At 35.7% G+C, this 27,677-nt stretch overlaps 1 protein-coding gene across 5 annotated transcripts in view; it reads left to right on the forward strand.

Moving 5' to 3' along the window:
* Positions 1–27,677, forward strand: part of ebi (transducin beta like ebi) — a 253,321-nt gene that overhangs the window by 18,219 nt on the left and 207,425 nt on the right. For 2 of the 5 annotated variants that reach the window (XM_090412349.1, XM_090412345.1), the window contains exons 2-3: positions 3,060–3,158; positions 24,022–24,147. The gene's annotated coding sequence lies outside the window, so the exon portion shown is untranslated. The remainder of the gene's footprint in view (positions 1–3,059; positions 3,159–24,021; positions 24,148–27,677) is intronic. The other 3 variants (XM_090412346.1, XM_090412348.1, XM_090412347.1) reach the window with 2 other exon arrangements.

The raw sequence follows: 27,677 nt of genomic DNA on the forward strand, positions 1-27,677 counted from the left end.
TGATCCTGATATGCTACGAAGCTTCTATGTCTGCTTAAATCTTAATAAAGCAATCGCCAGCTATCGCAAATTGCATGACAAGATGTAAAAGTAGAGCACAATTCAAACATCTTTACTTAATTTTTTTTGTAAAAAAGTAGCTCAATCAAATGTTTAGACATTAAATAAAAATTTAAGCAATTGATTTTTATCCTCTAATATAGCTTCTTCTGCAGAGTTTCAATGACAAGCCAGAAGAGACAAGAAAAAATACTTTAACCAGGAATGCCAACAAATAGAAGACCAAAACAAGAGATCTTTTCAAAAAGATCAGAGAACTAACAGGAAGTTTAGTGCCAAGGTGACAATATTGAAAAGTAAACACAAAGGATATCTTACAGAAGCTGCAGACATCAAAGAAAGATGGAAAGAATACAGAAGCTCTTTATAGAAAGGACTCCAAAATTACTGAGAGATATGAAGAGCAGGATTATACACAGGAGACAGTACCACTGGAGAGTGAAGTGAGGTGGGTACTGCAACAGCTATCCATTAAGAATGCACCAGGAGGAGATGGAATACCCATTGAGCTGCTCAAGGCTCTGGGAGAAGAGGCAGTTAAAATTTTAACAGCTCTATGTCAGCGAATTTGGATTAAAACTACATGGCCTAGGGAATGAAAAAAATCTGTTTATATACCTTTATGAAGAAAGGTGTTGCAAGAGAGTGCGAAAATTACAGAACTATAGCACTGATTTCTCATGTAAATAAAATCTTACTTAAGGTCATTCAGAAAAGACTGGAACCATTCATGAAGAGAGAAATGCCAGATGAACAGGCAAGATTTTGAAAAGGTAGAGGAACAAGAGATCAAATTGCCAATATGAGATTGATAATAGAAAGAGCACAGGAATATCAAAAGAATGTCTTCCTTTGTTTCCTTGTTGACTATAGCAAAGCTTTTGACTCTAGATCATGTGAAACTGTGGAATGTGTTAAGAACAATGGGAGTCCCAGAGCATTTCATTATCCTTCTGAGGAATCTCTATTATGAACAAGAAGCTACTGTCCGAACAGATCTTGGAGAAACTGAGTATTTCACAATAGGTAAAGGGGTGCGACAAGGATGCATTTTATCTCCGTACCTGTTTAACTTGTACAGCGAATACATTTTAAAAATGGCAGGGTTGGAGGAGTCGTCAGTTGGAATTAAAATTGGTAGAAAAAATATTAATAATTTGAGGAATGCAGATGATACCACCTTGCTAGCAGAATGCAAAGAAGATTTGGAGGAACCTTATTATGAAAGTTAAAAAAGAAAGTGCTAAATATGGTCTTAAACTTACCCTCAAAAAGACAAGTTATGGCAACATATGAACTTAATGATTTTGAAGTAGATGGGGAGAAAATGGAAGCAGTTAACAATTCTGTGCTCCTAGAATCCTGAATTGATAAAGATGGGTATTGTACTGAAGAAGTTAGAAGAAGATTATTACTTGGAAAGAAAGAAATGACAAATTTAAGCAAGATCTTTAAAGATAAAGATATTAGCCTCACAACAAAATTCAGAATCGTGAAAGCAGTGGTATTCGATGCGAAAGTTGGACCCTGAGAAGGAGTGAAAGAAGAAAGATAGGTGCATTTGAATTATGGGTTTGGAGATGCTTACTAAGAATACCATGGACTGCAAAGCAAACCAATAAATCAGTGATAGACAGAATAAAGCCAGATTGCTCCCTCGAAGCTATGATCATCAAGCAAAAATTGTCATACTTCGGACATATTATGCGAGCAAATGACAGTCTGGAGAAGATGATGATGCTTGCTATAGTTGATGGAAGCAGGAGAAGAGGAAGACCAAGAATTAGATGGGTGGATGGAGTTAAAGAAGCAACTGGAGTGTGTTTGGAAATTCTGAAAGCCATGGTCAGGGACAGATCTGAATGGAGAATGTATGTTCATAGGATCACCAGGAGTCGAAAATGACTCGATGGAACATAACAACAACAATAATTGCTGCTATAATTTTTATTCTAAATTTACGCTAACTGATGGATGAATTATAATTATTCCTGTTGTTTATTGTATTTGCTTAATGCGGTTTGCTTAGCCCACATTAATTGATTAATTGCTTTAAGCAAGGTTTTCCTGTAGAGAGGCAGTCATTTCGATTTAAGTTTGGGCAGAGTAGAAGTGCTTCAGCACTCTCTTTAAGACTTTTTTTAAAAAACTGTATGTATATAAATATATATTTGCATTATTTTTTCAAGTGTTGTAACAAAACATATAATTACATATAATTAGCTACATTCAGAAATATACGTCGCATATTTGTGAATATAATTTTCTTGCAAAAATTAAATGCAGTAAATGCTTTATCAAGTCTAACAGTTACTTGATACTTCATACTACACTTTCTTCACCTGAATGGCACCTGAATAACATTTCTTTTCTGTTTTCAGAAAAGGCATTGTATTAGGAAATTCATATGTTTCAGTTGTAATGTCTTGGGGGGGGGGGGAACATATATGCCAATTCAAAGACTCATTGCTTGCTAAAACGGTTTTAATTATTCCAGTTTGTTTTGCTAATTAAAAGGCTCTCAATTTTTATTTTATTTTATTTATTTTTTTTTACAGAACTTGTTTTCTACTTTTATGAAAATGTCTTAGTTCAATTCGGGTAATATTATTCATTTTTGGTGTCTTAAAAAGTTTTTTTGCAGGGACTTTTTTCTTTAAAATTGCACAGAAGCTCTGTATTTTATTTCATACCACTTTTTTTTTTTTTTTCTTAAAGAGTGTGCATGTGTGGAGCGAGTATTGCATCTAAATTTCTGCATTTACATGATGGAGGTTTAGAAATACTCACTTAGATCTTTAATTAAAATAAATTATAGAAAAAAGGTTTATATTTATAATTTTAAATAAATATGGAAAGGATCAGAACATTAGAAGAGATATGTATTTTATACTTCACTAACCATATAATAGCTACTTTTTTTTATTTAGTGTGGGATTAGTATATATGCAACATGTGGTGAATAAAAAATAATTCTCTGATGTTTTTATTTTCTTCAGCCCTTAAAAAATCGGTAGACTCCCTGGTCAGTCTAGTTGGGTGCATTATCTGCAGAAAGGTGCTGCCAACCCTCCATTTTGTATTCCTAATTTTTGCTAGTATGTATTTATGTATTTTAATTGTATGCATTCTATATTATAATAAAACACATTAAAATAGCTACTTTTTAAATATTGGATTAATATGTATGCACTATATGATGAATAAAAAATAATTCTCTGATCCTTTCCTTTCCCCCTTAAAAATTGGTAGGCTCCCTATCAATTTTTAAGGGTAGTCTACCTAGTTAGTCTTTCACAATCACAACCATTGATGTATTATCTACTGAAAGGAGCTGCTGATGCTCCATTTTATGTTCCTAATTTTTGCTAGTATTTATGTATTTTAATTGTATGTATTATTATTAAGCGAGAGCTCCAGCAAGTCAGAGACTCATCGAGGGAGGCCACATACTACACACGCCAGCTATCATACTTATTCTTGAATTCATTCACACTGCTTGCACTCACAACATTCCAAAGGCAATCCATTCCAATCACACACCAGCCTCTGAGAGAAGAATCTAGCCCTCACACCCTTCTTGGCAGCCTTCATTCTCAGCTTCCAAGGATGTCCTCTTGTTCTTTCCCCACCCTCCATAAATTGAAAAATTTCCATCAGTTGAAATCCTGTATAACCCTTTCAGAAGTTTGTAAGTCTCAATCATATCACTCCTCTTTCTCCTTTTTGCTAGTATCTGCAGTTTACAAATTCTCAATCTATCTTCATAATCAGTATTCCACAATCCTGATATCATTTTTAACACTCTCCTTTGTACTCTCTCCAATATATCAGAATCACAACGGAAATCTGGAGACCAGACCTGTGCACAATAGTCCAAGTGAGGTCTTATCATGGCTCCTAAACTTTAACTTGCTATCTATTAACACTCCAAGATCCCTAGCCTCATCAGTTTCTTCTAAGATAATCCCACTAACATAATATGCTATTGGAAAGCTAATTATGTCAAAGTGCATGACTTGACATTCACTGACATCCATTTTCTCATGCCCACCATTCCAGCTTATTCAAATCATTCTGCTACTGCATATCAGCCACATACCTGATCTCCCTATCTGTTTTTGCATCATCATCATCAGCAAATAGCTGTATGTCACATGTCAAATCCTTTCCGGTTAATGAAGGTACAGTTGAATTCAATCTGTACATTAATGAATGTACAGATTGAGCTCAACGGTAACGTTATTATAGAATGTGAGCAAGTTACACAAACATGACCTTCCCTTAGTAAACCCATGCTGTTCATTGCAAAGTATTGTTTCTCTATCAATCCATTTCTCTATATGAACCATAACCAACTTTTTCAAAATCATCACCACTACTATACAGCTACTTACAGGTTGATAGCCAGATACATCAGTCTTTGCACTACCCTTGTGAAAAGATGGTGCAAAGTTTCATCCAGTGCTGAGTTTCTTCCATCTAGTGAAGAAGTAGCAGCGAGTTACCATGTATGCAACACTGAGTTGCATACACCAGGTTGATAGCTTTTAGCAAAATGGGCATTTAGTAGTACAACCTCTTCAGCATCTGTCACCCTCACACCATCTGCATTCAGTAGAGTTATTCTTTGCTATATGTTCTTTCTTTTACTTGCAGTATATCGATAGAATCCTTTGATGTTATCTTTAGCTTTCAGAGCCAATTTCTTTTCATACTCAGACTTAGTTTTCCATACAACTGTTGTGAGTTTTCTGGCCTGCTGCTTATAATTTTTGTAATGGATATCATCCTTATTACATATCTCTTGCTTGATAAGATTACACATCCATTTGACCTCTTCCCTGTTTATTCTTTGAACTCTCAGGCCACATTCTGATATTGCATCACGTATTTTTTTTAATATTCTTTGGTTATATTATCCCCTGAGTTTCTTTCTACTCTCCATATGCTAAAGACATAACTCATGAAAAGTCTGACAAAAGGCCTGCAAAAAGTTTCTTTAGTGGATAAAAAAAACTGAATCTGATTATCGTGGAAGCTATCATACCCTATGTATTGTGGATATTAATCAGTCCTGCAGTATTTAATTAATGGCATACTATGATATATGCTACAAATAGATTTTTCATATTTTATACATTTTTTTTCACAATGATTCTAAAATAACTCACAAGAAGTGAGTTTTCTAACAAACATTGATATACAGTATATTCCTTTTTGCTTCATATTTCTCTCTCTCTCACACACACACACATCAAGAGTAAAACATGCAAAACTCTTAATGTGTGTGTGTACGTTTTACTTTTCTGTTTATTTATCCACAGTTGCTATAAAATACATATGTTGCATATAAAAAGAAAAACTTGCATTCCTGGTGAAATTGAGATATTCTGGAGTCATCTCTTATACTTTTTCCATGACATTTTTGTTAATCTTCAATTCCAATTTCATTTCTCTAGTCATTCCTTCTATCTCTTCATTTTGTAACTTGAGGTACACATTTTGCCATTATTAACAAATATTCCTTAAGTCGTTCTCATGTATTGCCGAGGCGTCTTTTCTTTGAACTTCTTCCATCCATGTTAATGCTTCAAGCTGGTTCATAAGGCAAGTAATTATGGTCCTTAGAAACTAGTAAGAAGTAGCACCTTGGATGAAAGAACTCAATTTGCAATTCCATATGAACTTAACTTTACTCTTTCTCCTTTAGACTTCTACATATCTATTCACCATTTTCTCAAGTGACAACTACACTGCTTGGAAAGAAGTTAATGGATGTCATAGTGTGAGGAACAAACAGCCATGGTACTCACCTTAAGATGTAAGACTTCCTTTCACTGAGATGACTTCAACAATCTTACGTACTTTCTACAATCATACTATAGTGATCAGTGGGATTTTGTCATATAATGAAACCTGGACTGTTGTGGGGCGGGCATCCCTTACCCTTACACGATGCTCCAGTTTATCCCACAGATTTTCAGTATGATTGAGATCAGGGCTTTCTGGAGGCCAATGAAGTGTGGTAATGTTTATGTCCACAAACCATGCAGTTACAGCAGCAGCTGACATTATGACACAGTGAGTTGTCTTGCTGAAAGAGAGAATGGGCAGGTCTGTAGAAATGCTGCAAAGTAGGAATCATTACATTGTCCAGAATGTTCAGATATCTCTTTGAGTTCAGTATTCATGGCACCACAAAAAGAGGTCCGAGGCCAAACCAGGAAAAACAGGACCATACCATCACACCACCACTTCTGAATTTCATAGTTGGGGTTATACAGTCTGGTAAGAGATGTTCACCAGGCATCTGCCACACCTACATCCATCCATCCATCTGCTCGGTAGAGGTGTAGCGTGATTTGTTGCTCCATAACACAGCTTTCCAAGCTTCCTCATTCCACTGTACAACTCTTTGCACCACTGAAGATGATGCTGCACATTGTTTCACGTGATGCTGAGCTAGCATATTATGGTCCTACCATGGAAACCCGTTATGAGCTTTGGTTCTGAATGTTTTTATGCAGATTAATGTTCCAGTCAATGTCTGGAAATCTGCATTCAACGTGTGACATATAAAATTGCATGATGATTTTTACATGTTATCCTTACCTGTAGCAGCCTACAGTCAAGTTCAGTGAATTGGTGAGTTGTCCACTGCAGGTAGCACTTGCAGTTGACTCTCTGTGCTTTTATCTCAAAATTTGGTGTCATTCTCACTCATTATTGACTTGGGATGGCCCAATTTCTTAACAATTTGCCAAACAGATAGGCCTGCAACATGGCATCCTGTCACAATGCCTCTTTCAAACTCCATCAGTTTTCTTCTCACAGCCATTTCACTCGAACACAGTTGCACTGACTTGGAGGTATGATATTCCTCCACTTTATACTGGCTACAAACACGTGACTTATTGCATGGCATGATGCACCTTGCCCATGGGGATGTCTGTTGAATCATTTCCATGCATTGTACTTGATCTCTCTCCCTGATTTAGCCGAGGATCTCACCCTTAACCCAGTCCTCCGATGCCATGACCAAATCCAAAATTCTTGTTTCCTCTGACTGCATTCTGACATTAGGAAGAATGCTAAGATATTTGATCCCCAAGAATGCCAGAATCAAATTCTTTTGTTATCATATGCTATTTTCTCTATCCAGTTTATATGGGATACTTCAACTATGATAATAATGGTCGTTAGCCTCTGTTTTTTTTTTTTTTTAATGAATCTTCACCCCCGCTTCATTACAAAATGTAACAGATGTGTATAACACTGGATAGACTAACATTAATCCAATTAAGGAAGATGGTTTCACACCACCAGTAAAATTTATCTGTTTGTTGAGTAAGTTAATTTGACTAAACTTTTTCTGCTCATGACCCTCTGTGTTCCTTAGCCTATCCCAACATTGAAATAAATATGATATTTAGTGGGATGGCACTCTTCTCTTTATAACGCACTGTCTACACTACTTATTTACACTACTAATCTTCCATTTGCACAATGCCATCTACTGCTCACTAATATTTTTTGTCTGTAAGTCATTTTCAGTCTCTAGCTGATATACTTCTATGCAGGATGAAAAACCCAAGTTTCCAGAAGAAGAAGAAAAACAACCCTGCCAATTCTGTATGAGATTAGGTAACTCACATTCAGTTGAAAAAGTCTACATAAAGATTCCTCTTATCATCACAAGAATGAAATATTTAGCTTTTCCAATCAAAGAGTGCACTGTCCTGTCCACTCTACCATATTCTATTAAAGCCATCAATACCATTTCCTTTTTAGTTCTCTTTTGAGAAGACAGAATTGATTATATATCATAAGCAACACATCTCTCTCACTTACTGAAATATGCATGCTCATCTGTTCCTGTGAATCAGGAACAGATGAGCATATTTTTCAATTTCTTTGAGCAATATTTTACTGATAGCAGTAATCTGCTGAAAAACTCATTCCCATTTTCTTGAAACTCAGCATTTGTATATAGAAACAGGCAAGGCACTATCAGCATTCCCATATATTTATTATTATTCAATACAGTCTTCACTCTGGTCTTGAGATATGTTATACATATCTCAAGCCACTATCTCCATACATAGTCATTAATGTTCATCCTGGGAACTCCTTTTCCTGTCCCAACACTGTGTCTTTCCACATTTAGATGCAGCCCTATTGCTTATAGCTTATTTTTGTCAGTGCACTCCAGGCATTCACAAATTCTAGACTTCTATTCCTATATGTTGTCTCGATGTCATGCCATTAATTTCATCACTTGTCTCTTGAATTACACATTATTGTTGTTATTATTATTTTATTTTTATTAACATCTGATCTCCATGCAGTCAGAGACTCATCATAGGAGGTACACATTATCACACATAATCTCATCCAACCATGCCTTAAATTGATTCAGTATGTCTACTTTCACAACACACCAAGGCAGGGCATTCCACCCACCAACCACTCTCCATGCAAAGAATATTCTCCTCATTTCTCTGCTTACACCCTCCTTATCCAGTTTCCAGAATTAATGTACAGTGCTTACAGAAAACTATGCAGAGAGAGACATTACAGTATGGAATATGTCCACCCCGAACTGCGATGCAGCTCTCACAACGTCATACCATGCTTAGCCCCAAGTGATTCAGGAATTCTTCAGGCAAACTGACATACTCCTCCTTCAGAGCAAGGATAAGGACCTGTTTGTTTTCTGGAGGAGAATTTTGAGCAGCAATTAGTTTTTGCTGTTTTAAGGATACTTGTGACATAAGATTGAATGATATATTCACGTAAACACAAGAAAGATATTTATTTAACCAAATATTTTGGTCTGGAAATAGCAGACCATCTTCAGTGGTATTACAAGAACAGTTTAAAAAATACAAGATAGAATACTAACAATAGATCATTAAAATTAGAACACGCCGCGTGATATCACTTAGTATGAAACGGAATATTTTGAAGTAGAAACATGATTGAATTTGCTATTAAAAAAAATAATTAATTAATGAGTAATCTTGATTAGACTTTCCCAGATTTTTGATATAGATATACAGTCATTACGATTCAGGTTGGTGCGATGGAGCAAGGCCTCCATGCTTTCCTTGAGCAAACGTTCGAACCTATAATGGGATCTATGTAAGAGGCGAGTCCTGGACCAAAAGATGCTGTGGTCATTTTCAATCCCGTGTTGAGCCAATCCAGACTTTTCAGGTTTGTTGTGAAGAATGGATGATTAATGTTCTTGGATTCTTTTTTCAAGAGAACGTCCAGTCTGTCCAAAATAAGAGAGATCACAGTTGCACGGAATTTGATAAACTCCAGGAAGAGATAAAATCGAGTGTTTGTCTTTAGGAGAAGGAAAATGAGAAGACAATTTGTTAATAGGTGAATACGTAGTTGTTAAATCATATTTCTTTAAAATTCTTGCGATAGGTTCTGAAATACCGGAGGTATAAGGAATAGGCACTCGACGTATTGAAACTTTGTTGTTTTGTGGAGGATTATAAGAATTGAGTAGATGTTGAGTACTTTTTTCAGAAAAACCATTGAGTTTCATGTGTTGTTGGATAGTAAAAAATTCTTTCTGTAGATAATCAAAAGTAGAACAATTAGTTTTGGCTCTTTTGATGAGGCATTTTATAATTCCTGTTTTTTGACATGGATGATGGGCTGATTCTTTAAGAATATAACGACCTGTGAATGTTGGTTTCCTGTATACTGTAGTTGTAAGAATATTTGAAGGTGACCGGATGAGGAGAACGTCTAAAAAAGATAACTGATTGTTTTCTTCTAATTCCATAGTAAACTTTATGCGATGATGCAAGGAATTAATACTGTTTAAAAAAGAAGGTAAAACGTTTTTGCTGTGAGGCCATATAGTAAAGATATTTGGTTAAATAAATATCTTTCTTGTGTTTACGTGAATATATCATTCAGCAGTGAGTTTTCCTATCATCCCAAATGTGTTCTATGGAGGTTTAGATCTGGGGAGCATGCTGGCCATTCGATTTGATTAATATCCTCAGTCTCTAGTAGAAGTATCTCCACTGCTCATGTACAATGTGGTGTGGCATTGTCATCCATAAAAATGAATTCTTTGCCTACGGCATCATGGAACAATTGAACATGGCATTGAAGAACTTTGTTGTAATATCGTTCACCTGTCACAGTCCCTTTTTCCAGCGCTTGTAGCTCAGTGTGTGTCTATTAAACACAATGCCTCCCCACACCATGACTACAGCACTGCTGTATCTAATCCTTTCAAGAACATTCTTGTGATAGTAAGCAGTACAGATTTCATGCCAGATCAAGTTTCATCTAGAATTGGAGGAAAGACTAAAATGACTGTTATCTGTGAAGAGTACATTATCTCCTCGGTGTCTTGTACAGTTTATAAGGATACAACACCAATGAAAACGTACTCTACGATGAGCTGTGGATAAAGGGATGCAGACTACAGGCCTTCGATCATATAGGTCTACTTGTTACAGATCTTGTAGCAGTTTTTAACCACAGTTTGTCGAGATATTTGCATACTTGTGCTTGAATGCAGCCGACTTTCAAGCTGAACTACTGTAGTGTGCCAATTACATTTTGCTGTTATAACCAAAAATCTGTCTTCATGCTCTTTGGTAGAGTGAGGGTGACCTCTTACCAAACATCCGGAACACATTCTGTTGGTTTAAACCATGCCCAGAGCCTGGATAAAGTGCTGTGTGAGGTTCCAAACTCTCTGGCAACATCAGTAATTCTGCAGCCTTCTTCAAGCTTTTTAATAATTCTTTCCTCCATGAAATCATCTAGATGATGTCTTTGAGACATTATGGGATATCCAAGTTCAAGTTTATTCTTTCATGAAAAGAGCTTCCTTCAAATACAAGTGACTTATGCAGCCTTTTATCCTTATCAGTGTTACTATGTGACCCCTTTGTGTGCAATTTGAAAATTTGAATGGTTTAAACCTGCTTCCTGCTCAAAATTGTCTTCTTTCTAACATGGATTTTAGGCCAGGTGGCCTGTTCCGGTCTCATGCCATCTCTTTCTTGGTCTTCCGATTCTTCTTTTTCCACTTATTTTATATCTGTATAATATTTTTGGTAGTCTGCTGTTGTGCATTCAGTTATACAAATTGCCACAAGCTGATTTGTCTGAATTTGCAGTTGTAATCTTCAGAAATAGAGTTCCTCCTTAGGTTTTGGACACCAGTGTATGTCTCAGTCATATTTCTCCTTCTATTCCCATACTTACAGGGCTTTGCAAATTGCATTCTTTCAATCTGTCTTCATACTCCACATTCCAAAGACCATTGGCCACCTTTGTGAATCTTCTCTTGACCCTTTCTAACATATTCTCGTCACCATGAAAACCTAGCGACCAAATGTGTGCACAATAATCCATATGAGACCTTATCAAGGCCTTATACAATGCAATCATAACCTCATTATTTCTGCATGTCTGGGTCCTCTGCATCATTGCCGTTATCCAATGTGACGATTTCACAACTTGTGCTTTGTGGCCCCCGAATTTCAGATCCTTGTCCATCACCACTCTTAGATCTCCCATCTCCTCTACCTCCTTTAGTTTCCTCACCAAGTGTGTACCTTGCATCCCATCACTGATTACCATATTTCAAAACCTTACACTTTGCAACATTGAACTGATAGTTCCACTTACCTGCCCATTCACACAGTCTATTCAAGTTTTCCTATAAAGCCATAACATTGCTCTTCTCAGTTTTGCATCATCTGCAAACAGTTGCATATCTCCAGTTAAGCCCATCTCAATATCATTAATTATAAATTGAACACCAATAGCCCCAATGCAGATCCCTGTGGCACACCACTAGTAACCCTCCTCCTTCGAGATGCTGCACCCACATATACAACTTTCTGATACCTATCTGACAGCCAGTCATTAATTCAACTCACTAGTCTGTTATCCAGTCTCATTTCTATCAGTTTATATAACAGCTTGTTGTGTGGCAGTCTATCAAAAGCTTTTGCAAAAGTATAACACCATATATGCATCTCCTATGTCCAAGATGCCACCTTGTTATAGCACATAAGTGAATAAAACATGATCTCCCTTTAACAAACCCATGTTCATAACCACTACTGCTGTTATCAACCCATTTCTGTATCCTAGTTCTCGCCAATCTCTCCAGTATCTTAACCAAATTCCAGACATACAGATTAGCCTATAATTTATAACCACAGCCTTATCACCATCTTTATGCAGTGGAAAAATTTTACCTTCTTTCCGCTCTCTTGGAATCTGTGCTGTTGTAAGACTTATTAAACAGGCATGCCATTGCTACTACCAATTCTCTGGAACATTCCCTTAAGACACGTGGTGATATTTTATCAAATCGTATCGGCTTATTAACATCAAGTTTATTTATTTCCTCAGTGTTACCGCCTACTCGCTCACATTTAAGCCGTCTATGTCCTCTACACTTGAGTTTTTCATGAGTTCATCAAAGTTTTTGTTTATCTTCTGTATTTGTAATATATATATGATACTTAATTTTAAGTTTGATTCTATACTTTGTTCGAAATAACCACAGCCTTATCACCATCTTTATGCAGTGGAAAAATTTTGCCTTCTTTCCGCTCTCTTGGAATCTGTGCTGTTGTAAGACTTATTAAACAGGCATGCCATTGCTACTACCAATTCTCTGGAACATTCCCTTAAGACACGTGGTGATATTTTATCAAATCGTATCGGCTTATTAACATCAAGTTTATTTATTTCCTCAGTGTTACCGCCTACTCGCTCACATTTAAGCCGTCTATGTCCTCTACACTTGAGTTTTTCATGAGTTCATCAAAGTTTTTGTTTATCTTCTGTATTTGTAATATATATATGATACTTAATTTTAAGTTTGATTCTATACTTTGTTCGAAATATATACTTATTTATCTTGTTTATTTCAATTCACTTAACTTATTATACTTAACAGTCGTGACTTCATCGTCCTTAATATGTTGCTTGATTTAGTCTACTATAGTTAATCCTTTCTTTCAGTGAGACCCCCCCCCTATTCTCAATATCGTAACTATGCTTTATCACGTGCACGAAATTCTAAAACATGGGAATTACCTCCTTTTTGATTTCTGAAAAATTTATTTATTTATTATGACTGTGCCATCAGAAATCACAGATAAGACTTAAATATCCTTAAAAAAAAAAAAAAAAACACTCAGCACGGAAATATCTCTTGCACTTATCACTATATCAAGCAATGCAATATTCTATTCTTCAGTCGTGGCTACTTATCTCCCTAGGTCGCACAGGTTTGGTCTTTTTATGAGAAGTGCATTGGCATATAGGAATCAGGAAAGTCATTTGACAAACAAAACAATTTATCATCCTGATTAGAGTACAATAAGGTTAACACTAAGCACATAATCCTTTTCCCAACTCTATACTTCTCAGCAAAATTAACTTAGATCTTAAATCATCCAATCTAGTTCAACAATTCTCCTTTAAAAAAAACAGGCTAAGGTAATGTTTAGACAAAAAATAACATTACGCTCATTAACTTTCACCTTGTAACGTTATCTTAATTCACATAAGTAAGCAAGTTATTTCCCAATGGTTAGCTAATTGCTTTCAGTCCTGAAGTAATACTAACAAAGAAAAAGCTAGAGCAATATCTGCTACAATCTCTGCCTCTAGTTAAATCACATATAATAGACCTTACTTGGTAATTAGTCATCTAGTCCACATCAGTAGATATTTGAGATCATTATCAACTTCCTTCTGATATTGCTTACACACACGGGCACCGTTTTCCGATATCTACAAGGGCACTTCCACTGGCGGAGATCATCAGAAACCTTGGCAGCTGGAAATCCAGGACATACTTTCTACACTGCATAAACAACCCATCTAGCATCTTTGGGCATCTGTTGGCTGGAACGGGGTCCCTTCACCTAGAATCGACAGGACATACTCGAACTGGGTGAAAACTAACTTATTCTGAAACGACTTCTCCTCCTAAGCAGTCTTCTAGCTAACTCGACTCACCTTCTCCGGAACGAACCCTCTTTATGACGACTGACCTGCTGCTTCTCTCTCAATGTCTCCCCCTTTTATGCTGCTCAATTGACCTTGGTTCTTGCTACTTTTTTATTCCCTTGGGTATTCATAGAGGTCTTTTCCCCCACCTTTTAGGTCGCTGTGTTAAGGTGGGAAACCCTGTATATTCTTGACTTCGTGTAAGCGATGGCCTTAGGTCTTATTCTTAATCCCCATCTGGGATATTTTCTTTTGTCTTAACAATCTATTATTACAATTTATTCAGACATTTTTTCTTTGTCCTTTGTTGTTGTACAGCAAGTCATTAGTTAAATATTAACCAAAATTACAAATATGTTAAATTAATTTGAATTCCTAAGTAAAATCAGTATAGAAAGAATCTAATTTAAAATTTCTGTCTATACAAGATTTTACAGATAAAACACCCTTATAAATTGTTGACTGAATTCCTCAACAATGTTTTCTGCAGTGGTTATCATTCTACCATTTTCATCCATTAACATCATCTTACCATAATCATTTTTCCTTCTACTTGCCACATTTCTGAAAAACTCTAGGGTCTTTCTTGACCTGAGTGCTAATTTCTTCTCTTGTAGTTTTGCTGTTCTTATCAACTGAGTCATCTTCCTGGCTTTCTCTTTATACCCCTGCAATTGCTTTGTGCAGGGCCATCATCAGATTAGATCACATCCTGATGCAAATAATTAAATATCACCCCTGATGGATTATAAGACAAAAATATAAGAAAATCTTCAATTGCTATTTTGTTTTTATTACAAGAGAAACATTAATGCAAAACAATTACATAATACTATTAATTAAATGTTTTCTCTACAGGGTTATTGCACAATAAAACTGCTTGCAAGCTCTGTCTGCCTCTATCGATATAGTTGCTAGACCAACCAATCTCTCTCTTGGGTCGTTGCTGTCTGCAAATAATTTTTAATCAGTTTAAGCTTGGAAAAACTTCTTTCTGCACTTGTGATGCTTACAGGATTGTTAACAATATCCTTAAGGCGGTGGTTACATTAGGATAAATTTCTACAAGTATATATATATATATATTCATTTTTCTAAATTAACTGACTTAAACCTGAGAATTATAACACAATGACATTTATTTGAAAAAACGCAACAAGTTTCGTCAAGAGTGACTTCTTCAGGCGATAAGAACATAGAAAGATAATAAAAGACACTTAAATTAACATTGACACACTCTAAAGCTATACAATTATAAAGCCATAATATTCGACTGTAAATTACAGTTATGAGCTTGAACTACAGTCCGAGTTAAAGTTCTATTGTTGTACACCTGTGCGTGTGTGGAATCACGCGATCTCCAGTATCTAATAGTAGAGTTAAAAGAGTCAGCCAAATTATAGCTAAGATTATTATTCAAATGAAAAGGGTCTAAGGTGATTTCCCTTGACTCGACAATGCGGCGCTCTATTTCATCATGGCAGATGTGTAGGTTTGAAGTATATATATATATATATATATATATATCCCATTGGGATATATATATATATATATATATATCCCAATGGCTTTAACAGGCTTTTAAAGCCCACAACCTTCCAAGCATGCTTGGATTTCGTAACCGAAATACGAGGATAGAATGGTCACTCCTATGCCTCAAGGTATTCTTGGCTGTATCCCTGTGTGTTCACGGGGTCAGTTTGCCTGCTTGCGGGATGAAAAACACCAGATAAACTGGCGGAAAAAACCCTACTGCCTGCGCCCAAGACCGGCTAACTTGGCTATGGCTGAGGAAGATCCTTCAGCTCCTCACGTCTCCGACTGGAATCGAACCTAGGACACTTCTTCCCCAGGCATATGGTTGCGAAGCGCAAAGCCACTAGGCTAACTGCACGGACATATATATGTATATACTATCACACACATATATATATATATATATATATATATACTATACACACACACACACACACTTTATATAAATATATATGACAGAATTTGGTGAGGACCACTTTTTTCTTCTATTATTTTTGAGGGAATTTTTAATTCTTTATTGCATCTACATCAGATGTTGTAAAATATCTTGTTGTCCTAATACATAGCCTACGGTAATATGGCTGAATAAGCGGTGCCATGAGGCAGGCTTCCTCTATGCCACACCCTGCCGACAATACTGGCTTTGTGCCATTCTTCATCTTGTGCCGTCCCCACAGTATCCTCTTCTTCCAAATTTCATGCTTAATCCCTTTACTGATCATTTTGACACCCACTTGATTCCATCTTTTTACCTTTGGAATATATTCACACATGTTTGTTGTGAAATATCTTTTGGGTAGTTCCAACACAGCATTTATCTCCTGCTCACTTAGCACCTCATTCCTTGCTATAGTTCCAAGCGGTCTTCAAAGCTTTTCATAATCACCAGCCTTGTAATTCCATATACAGGTATCCCTTGCTTAATGCGGGATTTGATTAATGTGCCGAAATTTATTGCAGCAATCCCTTGATATACGCGGCAAGAGTTTTGATTAATGCACCTTTAACCCTGTGGAGCTTGCAGCTGATCTGACAGATACATGCAAAATGTGTAATATAAATATTCTTACACAATTCAGTGTATAGCTTGGAGGTCATGAGTAGCCGTGTATTCATATCTACGAGTGATATTCAGCACTGTTTTTTGCTGTCAGTTTGGTTTAACACATTATGTAAAGGTTTGTGATATTTGACAGTAAATTGTATCTGAGAGATACCATGACCACCGATGTCAGTATAGTATGGTTTAGGTTTTTTTTTATTTTTATTTTTTATTCTTTGTTCAATAATTTCTAGATTGCAACTGAAAATAAATAAACCATCATGTATTACTGAAATAGAGAGCCAAAAGCTTATTTATCATACATGTCCTCTAGGAAATGTGCTTTACATTATGGAAAATACTAAGGAAAGTGAACTGGAGCTTATGCCACCTTTACTACGAGTTGCCCATAAGGTTGCTTATGTTAGGCACGAAACTCTTGTAGTTTCTATGTTCGGCTATGAAATAATGTTGGATTCAATATTCACTTAATTTATGCCATCATGTATTATATTTGCAGTGTTTTTTCTTTGTTTTATTGCTTGTTTGCCAAGGTCTGGAGAGTCATTTTGCTTGTTATCGTAGAATTTATGCCAATAAGAAAAAAACTAAAACTGTTTTCAAACCACTCTTGATAACTTCTTTTGATAAAAAAAATTGCAGTAAGTAATGTAGGTACAAATATTTATTAAACATTTACTTTGCATTCATTTTTTATCTTTCCTAAAAGAGTACCATATAAAACGAATTGTTAATACAGTAATCGATCATGGATGAATTGTAATTTTTACCATTGATTATTAGATTTGATTAACGCGATTTTGATATACGCAGTAACATCGAGGGATTAATTAATCGCGTTTATTGAGGGATACCTGTATATCCTTTCCTCACAGAAGTTTTCATGTGACTAGTCACAACCCAGGTGATTACTCTTATCAACTGGAGGGAAGTGCAAAGCCCCCTCTCACAATTACATCCTCTGATGAAATGATCAAATCTAAAACTCTCTATCCTTTGTGTGTCCTGCTTTACATACTCCCTGAGATAGTTGTTTCTCAAGAACTCAAATTCATTTTCCTTATTCCTAAATGCTATCTCTTCATTCCAACCTATACTACCATAATTAAAATCAACCATAATAATCATCCTTTCCTTGTTTACCCAAGTTGATTATATACATTTCTTCATCGCCATCCCCCGTCCTTGGCCTATAGATGCCTTTGACTAAATATCTCTTCCCGTCATCCTCCATCTCACACCATATTGACTCAAAACCATTGTCACTATTTACATCTCTCATCTTCACTTCATAAGCATAATTTGCTGTCTATCATCAACAGTATCCCCTTCTTCCTTCTTGTCCTTTCTATCCTCACAGAAAACAGTCGCACCCTTTCATTTCATTTCCTGTCAGGATATCATCCTTATCCAACTATTTGTTTTGCTTATTCTAGAGTTGTCAAACATACAGCCCAAGGGTTGGATCCAGCCTATGCTCATGTTCAATCTGGCCAACAGCTCAATTTTATTTTTAAAAAATTGGTTACCCCTTAACAGTTAAGGATTAAAGATAAACTGTTTAAGGAATAACTTTTCTCTGCTGAGTCCGTTTACACCGTAAAACAAACATGCTAACAAAGCTGCATTAATTTTAATTTTACATAAAATAATTTTAGTTTTACAAATTATTTTATGTAAAAATTTTGCCTACCTAGCTCCATTATGACAAAGCAAAGAAAAGTTGATACAGAATATAGAATAGTTTGAGAAAAATGGACAGATTTATATATATATATTGTTGAATTGGATGGTAAACTGATCTGCTTGATTTTCAATAAACAAATTTCTGTTGCTAATGAGTACATTGTGCAATGACATTATAAAACTAATCATGAAAAGAAATTCAAATTATAGTGGAAAGATTCACCAAGAAAAAAAATTGTTAAACTATGCACTCAATGAAAGAATCAACAGTCAGTTTTAAAAATGTACGTGAAAATAGTGATGCTGCAATGAAATAGCTGTTTCATCAAAGTCCTTTTTAGATGAATATGTTAAAAAAATGCATGATTAAGTCTTTAGAGATAGTTTGTCCTGAAAAACAGCAATTATTTTCAGATATATCATTGTCAAGGAATACTATTGCAGAACATATTTTGAATATCTCTGAAAACTTAAACTTGCAACTTAAGAATAAAGCCTATTCTTTTCTTGCATTTTCCATTGCCATTGATGAAAGCACTGACATTACTGATGTTGTTGCAGTTTGTAATTTTATTCGAGGTATTGATGAAGATATGTACATCATAGAAGAATTTGTGGAGCTTGTACTTCTGAAAGGCCAAACAACAGGGGAAGATATATTTCAATCTTTGGTTATCTCTTTAGATAAATTAAACATAGGCTGCAAACGGCTTTCGTTTCTTCAGCTTTACTTTCTTTCGCTTCCGTGGTTCCGCTCACTTCCATTCCATGATTCATACAGTCATTTTGCTTCCACAATTACATGCTCTTTCATTTGCAATAAAATTCTGTAGTTCTGCTCACTTCCATTTCATGATTCATACAGTCATTTGCTCCCACAATTACATGCTCTTTCATTCCATCATCAGCCAGTTTCACATTTGCTGATAACTCATAGTCCAACAGAATATCACACTTTCGATATATCCATACTCTCTCTCTCTCTTTCGTCTCCTATTCAGTCTTTTCACAAACACATTCTTCCACATTGCATTCCCGACATCATACCATCCTCGAGCAGTCTATACCATTAATTATGTTTGATTTTTGCACTGCCTGATTTCTAGATCTCATTTGTACTGCCAAGTTATGCTAAGCTATAAAAAATAAACAACTACACCAAAACACAAATCCAAATCGCTGCTTTGCTACAAAAAAGTAAAATTTCTTTTCAGCAGCAACTTTCACCGGCCATTCCTTAAGTGGGTGCTCTTCATTCTGAGATGACACACTTGCTAGCCTTCTCCTCACCTTTTTCTGCTGCACATTTTTTAACATTGATCACAATTCTCTTACTACCTAATTCACACAGTCTTTCAGGTAATTTCATGAAAGTTTGGATTTTTTTTTGTTGACAGCGTCGCACTCTTTGTCCCCTTCCTTACAAGCAATTCTCTAGCATTTGATTTTGCATGCTCTGAATCGTTGAATCTCCATACATTATATTCCTCTTGGTTCATTCTTTCTTCTTATATAGTATGTCGTTTTACTCTCTCCTGATCCACACCTTCTGTCATTTTTGTTATACGTTCTGCCTTTTTTCTCTTTCTATTGTTCTTGCACTCTACTTTACAATTTCCTCTCTTTCTCTTGCAGATTAAATTTAATAAGAGAGTAGTCAGGATTATAAATTCTTATGCTGGCTAACTAATTGGAGTGTGACTACTGATAATTAATAACAGCTTTAAAATTTACAGAGTTCTAGAAAACTTTGTACTTAATCCACCTTTTGTTTCCTCTTTGATGAATGAAGGTGGCCATGTAATTTATATAAAAAAAAGAACATATGTACATAATATCATTAAGCACAAAGCTTTTTGGGCTTAATGATATTTGTACATATGTTCTAATAATGATATTTGTTTTAATAAATAAACAAATATCATTACTAAGATTATAAATTTCAAATGAAATTTAAAATAAAAAAGGTATAAAATTCAAATTAAAGTAGCTCAGTTTCAAGGATATGACATTCTTAGAGATCTAATTTATCCTCACTGTGCAATCCTGTGTAGGATATGAGGAATCTTTCTCAGCACTCTACATATGAAGGTGAATCAGCCAGTGTCATATGGATGTAGAATTTTTTTTTTTTTGTCCCACTTAACATACAATGGCTTAAATTTAAAAACTAAGCAGGGATGAAGGAGGAGGAAAAGACACTTGTTCTGTGGGTTTCAAGGTGTACTGTGAAAGGATGTTGGGCGGCAGCTGTACATATTCCGATGGGCTTGGTACAGAGTGGAAGAATTATTGATGTGGTTTCAGATGAACATTTTCCATGGAAATATTTATAAAATATACAAATTGCAGAGACCAAACGTCTATGTGAGAGTAAGGGGAGCAAGTTGGTAAGAGATAGGTCATTTATCAGTCTAATTGCTATCCTCTGTATTGAGTCAAGCATTTTGAGGGAGCTTTTTTGGAGCCCCACTCCAGATGTGAGAGTATTTGAGAGAGCTGGGCAGATTTGTGACTTGTATAGTGTTAACAGCTGTTTAAAGGTGAAGTAGCGTCTTGAGCAAAAGAGAGAACCTAGTTTTTTGGAAGCTGAGGATGCAATGGTTGTGATGTATCTATGCCAGGAAAGGCTCGATGTCAAGTTAATTCCGAAAAGAGAAATTTCTTCTTGTGTGTGAATTTGAGTGTTATTGAAAATAATGCCAGGGGAAAATGGTTATTTTTTGTGAGAAATAAGACAGAACTGGGTTTTACTAGCGTTGAAGTTGACGGGGTTATCTGAGTCCTATTGGAGGATGGCTTGGAGGTCAGAATTAAGGTCAGTGGTAGTTGATGCTCTGTGGGTTGAAGTGAGTTGTGTGGAGTAGGGTTTGTCAAATGAAAGGGAGGAGTGCAATGTGCTGTCATCTGCAAAACTGTGTATTGGGTTGGGGGGGGCAACTGAAGTAGGTCATTGATATACGGAGGAAGAGGGTCGGTGAGAGAACTGAACCTTGTGTGACCCCAGCATTAATTGGAAGGTGAGAGGATAGGGAGCTGTCTACCATCACACATAGTGTGCATCCAGACTGGAAGCTGGCAATTCATCTGCAGAAGTTCTGGGACAATCCAAATAATGGGGCTTTGCTTAGTAAGCCTTTGCATCAGACCCATTTAAAGACTAGAATCTAATTTTGTGTCTAATTTAGACAACAGGTTTGTGATCTCTTTTTAACAAAAGGATACAGGGGCATTGTATGTTGGAATGACTGGAAGGCATTTGTCATTGTCAGTTATGTGTGCATTAGAGGCAAAGTGTGAAGCCAGGAGGTTAGCTTTTTCTGTGGGTGATGTTGCAATTGATATCAAGTGCAACTACTTGGGATTTGCCAAATTTCTCCATGGCATTTGTCCAGTGATGGGTACGTATGAGAGTGGATCTCCTGTTGATCAGCATCAACGGAATCAACATTGGTGGTCGCTTAATAGCTAACCTTCAAGGTAGAATAGGAGTTGAGAGTTGATGGTTTTCTTCATCACTTTGGATAGGACTGAAGTGAGGGAGATAAGGCAGTAGTTAGATGGCAGTGATTTGTCATCCTCTTTAGGAATGGGTTGAATATAGGCCAGTTTCCAGGCTTTGGGATATATACCAGTGGAGTAAGAGAGTATGTACAGACGGCATAGGATAGGAGTCAGTTCTGGTGCACAGACCTTCAGGACAATTGGAGGAATGCCATCAGGGGCAGGAGACTTTTTTTGTGTCTAATTTAGACAATAGGTTTTGTGATCTCTTTTTGACAAAAGGATACAGGGGGGAATTGTATGTTGGGCAGTTGGAATGACTGGAGGGCATTTGCCATTGTCAGTTATGTGTGCATTAGAGACAAAGTGTGAAGCCAGGAGGTTAGCTTTTTCAGTGGGCGATGTTGCAATTGAGTCATCTGGGTATGATACGAGTGGGAATAGTGTAGGGCAAAAGTTACGACCAATTGCCTTTGTGAAAGACTGAAAGGCATGGCCGCCATTTGGACAGGCTGCAAGCTTCCTGCTTGTGCCCGTTCAAATTCTGGTTTAGAAGCATTGATAATTTTCTTCGTTTGATGCATATGTTTGGACTGGAAGACTAGAAACAATAATCCAACCGTCGGAATGAAGCATGGTAGTCTTGAAGGCTGTTCCAATTGCCGCTGCTATAATGCCAAACTACTCTTGTAATGGAGTGACCGTGTAAGCGTTGTTGCATGGTGGAGGAGATGAGCACTAGGTTGTGGTCAGAGTTACCCAGGGGGTGGCTCACTACATCCACTGCATATTTGGAGGGGGTCATTGGTAAGGTAGAAATCCAGGGTATTTGGGGAGTGATTCGTGTTATTTGGTATTCTGGTTAGCTTTTTGAACAATTTGTGTAAGGTCGTTAGTGATGGCAAATGTTTCAGCATCTCTGCCTACAGGATCTGTACAACTGGAAGAGGAAAGCCAATTGGTGTTATGGACATTATAATCATCCAGAGGATGATTTCACTGTTAGGAGAGTGGGACTGGAGAAAATCAACTTTTAAGGAGAGGAAATAAAAGAGCTCAGAGTGGTTAGTGATATTAGGAGAGTGATAGAGACAGCAGATGAATTTGACTGAGTGTGTGTGGGGGGGATATTTTCAGCCAAAGAAGGTCGAAGTTGGGCGATTCTAGGTTAGGTGCTCTCAGGCAGGGTATGTCAGAGTGGATATATGTACAGATGCCACCCTTGGGTCAAAAGGAGTTAAGTAGTGTATAGTTAGGAAGGTTGAGATGGATAGTGCTGGGGAAAGGTGAGATTTGAGTTTCTGTTAAGAAGAGTAGGTGGGGTTTGGTGGACTGCAGATAGTAGTGGACATTATTAAGGTTAGAGTTGAGGTCACGGATGTTGGTAAAGTGGGTGAAGTAATTGCTTAGCTTGTAATATAGATCAAATAAAACAGTCGTTTTACTGTCCTGCAAGGGTACAGAGGGTTTCTCGATGGTAATTATCATAGCATTGGACAACTTTTGGACCCTAGATCAAACTTTTTTTTTTTTTTGAGTTGGGGTAGCAAAAGAAAAATTAGTTGGCATTATGAACACTGATTACTAAGGAAAATTACCTGATTGTTAGACATGTTAAAAATGGGGGGAGGTAATAAAGTTCTGTATTATGATAGCTTTCGAAACAACAAAGAAAATTTGACATAGGAAAATGAATCATATCAATCAGGAAAGAAGCAAAAGAATTAAAATATTTTTGTTTTTATGTTTTCCTATGTTGAATTGCCAGATTTAGTTAACATGTGGGTAACTTTAATTTTTTAATAGTTTCTTGCTCATGCATATTATCAGTTCAATTTTGTTTTTTAAGAAGTTAAATATCACATATACAATTTTTTTATGATATTTTCTTACAATTTTTTTTTTTAATTCATGTAATCTGTGCATCTAGCTATATATAATATTTGCTTCTGCCAACTTTACTGTAGCATGCATTGATAAGTAGAATTTTTAGGTTTTCCAAACATGATGTATTTATTTATTATTGTAATTTACAGAACAGCTATTTGGTACCCATATATAGTTTTTACAATAGTACTATTTAGAAGCTGTTGTAGATGTGTATGTGATTTATATATGAATTGTGTGTGATCTTACAGAACCTTTCTAACTAGTTGTAGAAATGGCATCTTTTTACTTTTGGGAAGCAAGTTTTAATGTAATGAAGAGGTGAAGAAATTGAACAGAAATATTTTCTTATGAAAATTACATGACATCAGTCTTTGGTAAGTAATGGCTTAGAGTAGTTAGAATTATTTAGCTCTTAAATTATATATATAAAGCATAAAAATATTGAATATTACAAATGTTTATCTACACACATGCAAATTCTAGCCTGGTTGGCTGAGTGATTAGTGTACTTGCTCTCCAACTAACGGGTGGCTTGTTTGAATCCCAATGTGGGAATGCATGCTTTTGAATGTCTTTATGTGATAAATGAATTTCATCACATGGTGTGATACCACTATCCAACTTATTAGTCCTGAAGTAACTTGTAAAAGTTCCACATTTGGTATGTAGAGCTGAGTTTCTAGATTACTTAAAAATTACAAAATAAATAAAAATAACGAAAATAAAATCCTTAGCCTCTGCAGCACTAATGTATGGGTTTACAACCTTTCTTGGGTGGTAGTCACTACCACACAAAGAAAAAGAAAACGTTTGCTCTAATAGTTAAAAAGAAGTATGTCAGCAGTTCCTGCAACTTTCAGTAGCTAATTACATATAAAATAAAAATATTGAATATCACAAATGTATGTGTGCACAAACATGCATCACTTGCATACATCCTACGGATGTGATGTGCCTTCAGAATGATTCATACTTTGCTATCTTGAATTATCATATTAACTTTTTTGTTACTAGTTTGATAGCACAAATATAGAATTGACATTAATAGCTATTAATAAATGTCATAATAATGCCAAGATCAATTCAGACAATATTATTATACATCTTTATTAAAGATGTATAATAATACATCTCCAACTGTGATAACAATTCCACTGGTAGTGTAGGTTTCTAATACATAAACATTTAAAAGATAATATAATCTACATGAAAGAAATATCAACCCAAATAGCAAAAATAGGAATATATATATATATCAAATTAAAATTGTACAAAATCTATGCCTTACTTCAGATCACATGGATGAAGTAGTCAAAGAATTTATGCCAAACTAGAAGAAACTTTAGGTTATAGTAAAAAATTATATATAATTATCATGGGTGACTTTAGTGCAAAAATAAGTGGGGAAAAAAAAACATTAATACCCTAAATTTAATGGGAAAGTCTGGTGTGGGGAAGAGGAATGAAGACTGGAATTTTCTGAAGAGAACAGACTCTTTATTATGAATTCATTTTTTAATAAAAAGAAACATCATAAACTGACAGGGAGAAGTCCAAACAGTCAACCCTTTAAGAAATAGATTTCATAATAACAAATAAGAGATATATTGTAAATTATGTAAAATGATTTAAACAGTTTTAATACAGGCTACTGAAAAGTAAGATCTAAAATTATATTAGTAAAAAATAGGGAAAGAAAAAAGTAATCAAACAGATGTTCAGTGCAGTAAACCTTGAAAGTTTAAAACTAGAAAAAAACTTGAGGAACAACTTGAAAATCAGCCACTAGAAGGTCACTGTGTACTTACCGTTGTAAAGGATTCTGGAAAAGAGCTGTTTTGTTTAATAATTGGCAATATTACTTGCATTTTAGTACACTTGTTTATTATTTTTAATAACTAAATTTGTGTGTGTGTGAGTGATTATTGGCCTTGTAGTAGCACAAGGATCAAATGCTGTAAATGATTTAAACTTTTCAAAAATGGTTTGATGTCATGAGTGCAACAATTTTGAAATTTGAAAGATGCATTTGTGGAGAGACTGAACAGGACATGAGAGAAAGTGTGATATTTTGTTAGACTATGATTTAGCAAATGCTTAACAGACTAAAGGAATGAAAGTTGGCATAAATAAAAGAAACAAGGAACAAAAGCTAAAGCTGAAGTGAGACTGAGAGAGTGAAAGAACTTAAGAATGCAGAAAAGAAAGTAAGTGTTATGGAAATGAAAGGAAATATGAATGAGGAAATGGAAGTAAGGTGTAACAGAATGAGAGGTAGTGAGACTATGGGAGCGATATAGAGCAAAATTGACAGAATTTCACACTATCATTTCGATTCTCATTTCATTCTCAATCTGAAATTGCCAGAATTTGAAGAAAGAGTTGTTCAAAATGAAAAATGAAATGAGGAATATGCAGAGTGATATCAGACTTTTAGTGGAAACAAATGAAATAGTTCTAAAATAGAATGGGGGGGGAGGAAAAGGGGTGAGGAATGATTCGAGAATGGCAGTGTATTGAGATTCCATTGTTAGAGGATTGGTTACTGAGAGACTATTAAGGAGTTTATAGAGGAGAGTGAAAGATAGCAGTATAGTGGGAAAGTTGTTAGTGTGTTACCGAGGTATGATAATGATGAGTTGAGATGGGGAACAAGAATCATGAATGGCTGTACTTACAGAGATGTGTGAGGAGAAGAAAGTGCAGCTTGTGGATTTGTGACAAGTATTTGAGAGAAGAATGGAATCGTACAGAAGTGGTGGATTGCATTTGAACAGTTTTAGAGCAACTGAACTCGAGAAACTGTTGCTAGATGGAAGTGCCATTTCTGATACAAACAAGAGATCAGAAATAAGAGGTGAAATGAAACATCAGGAGAGTGCTACAGAAGAGACTGAAGTGCTTGACAATGGAAATAGTAATAGTGTGAAAGAGGAGAACATGTGGACAGTGAGACACAGCATAGGGAGAGTGCATGGAAGATGTAAGTATTAGCGAATGTATGTGTGTATGGGAATGATCAGTAAAAATGGAATACATCAAGATTTGAGTGGGGTTGTTGAGACTGAATGGATATATGTGGTAAGCAGTGATAAAGGTGATTGAGCAAAGGCAAGCATGATGAGGAAATCACAACCAACCAGTGCATAAGGTAGAACTGGTTATAGACCTAAAAGTGAACTGCAATGTTTATTTACAAATGCCAGTTGTATCAGAAATAAGAGAGATTGTTTCACTAATTGAGTTTATTTACTCCAAAATTGTTGCAAGAAGTTTGAAATAACTGAAACATGGTTGAATGAAAATGGTATCCTAATGGAAATAGAAATGGAAGGATACAGTGTCTTTTGTCAGAATAGAAAGGACAAGAAGGTTGGAGGAGTGCTTCTGATGATAGCAGGAGAATTATGTCCACGTAAGGTCAACTTGAAAGAGGGAAATAGTTGAACTGTAAACATACTGTTTATTTTCATATATGTAATATCTTTATCTTTACTCTTCTATCTTTATATCTTTATTCTATTCCTAAATCTTTATAGCTTTACTCTAATGTGCTTTTTCTCTCTTTAACCTTTCTCACTTACTCTACTGCATATTATGTTTATCCACCTTCCATATTTATTAGTCGTATGCCCATGAACACTGAAAAATTTATTTGTCAGACTATGCCATCAGTATATCAAAATTTCGGCATAAGACTAAATAAAACGTCCGGTAGATCTCTCTCTCTTACTAGCGTAAATTCCTTCAACAAAGTTTACATAAACAGTCGTGGTTCTTAAGTAATTGAACTGCTCTTTTAATGCCTTAGTTGTTTCCTGCTCACAATTCTGATTTTATTTAGGAACAGTGCAGTTGTAAAATAAAGGATCAGGCAGCACTCTTTTAACAAATAATTAAAACA

This window comes from Typopeltis vanoorti, chromosome 22 (assembly GCF_054136105.1).
Source record: "Typopeltis vanoorti isolate ZY-2024b chromosome 22, IOZ_Tvanoo_1.0, whole genome shotgun sequence".
Classification (NCBI taxonomy): Eukaryota; Metazoa; Arthropoda; class Arachnida; order Uropygi; family Thelyphonidae; genus Typopeltis; species Typopeltis vanoorti.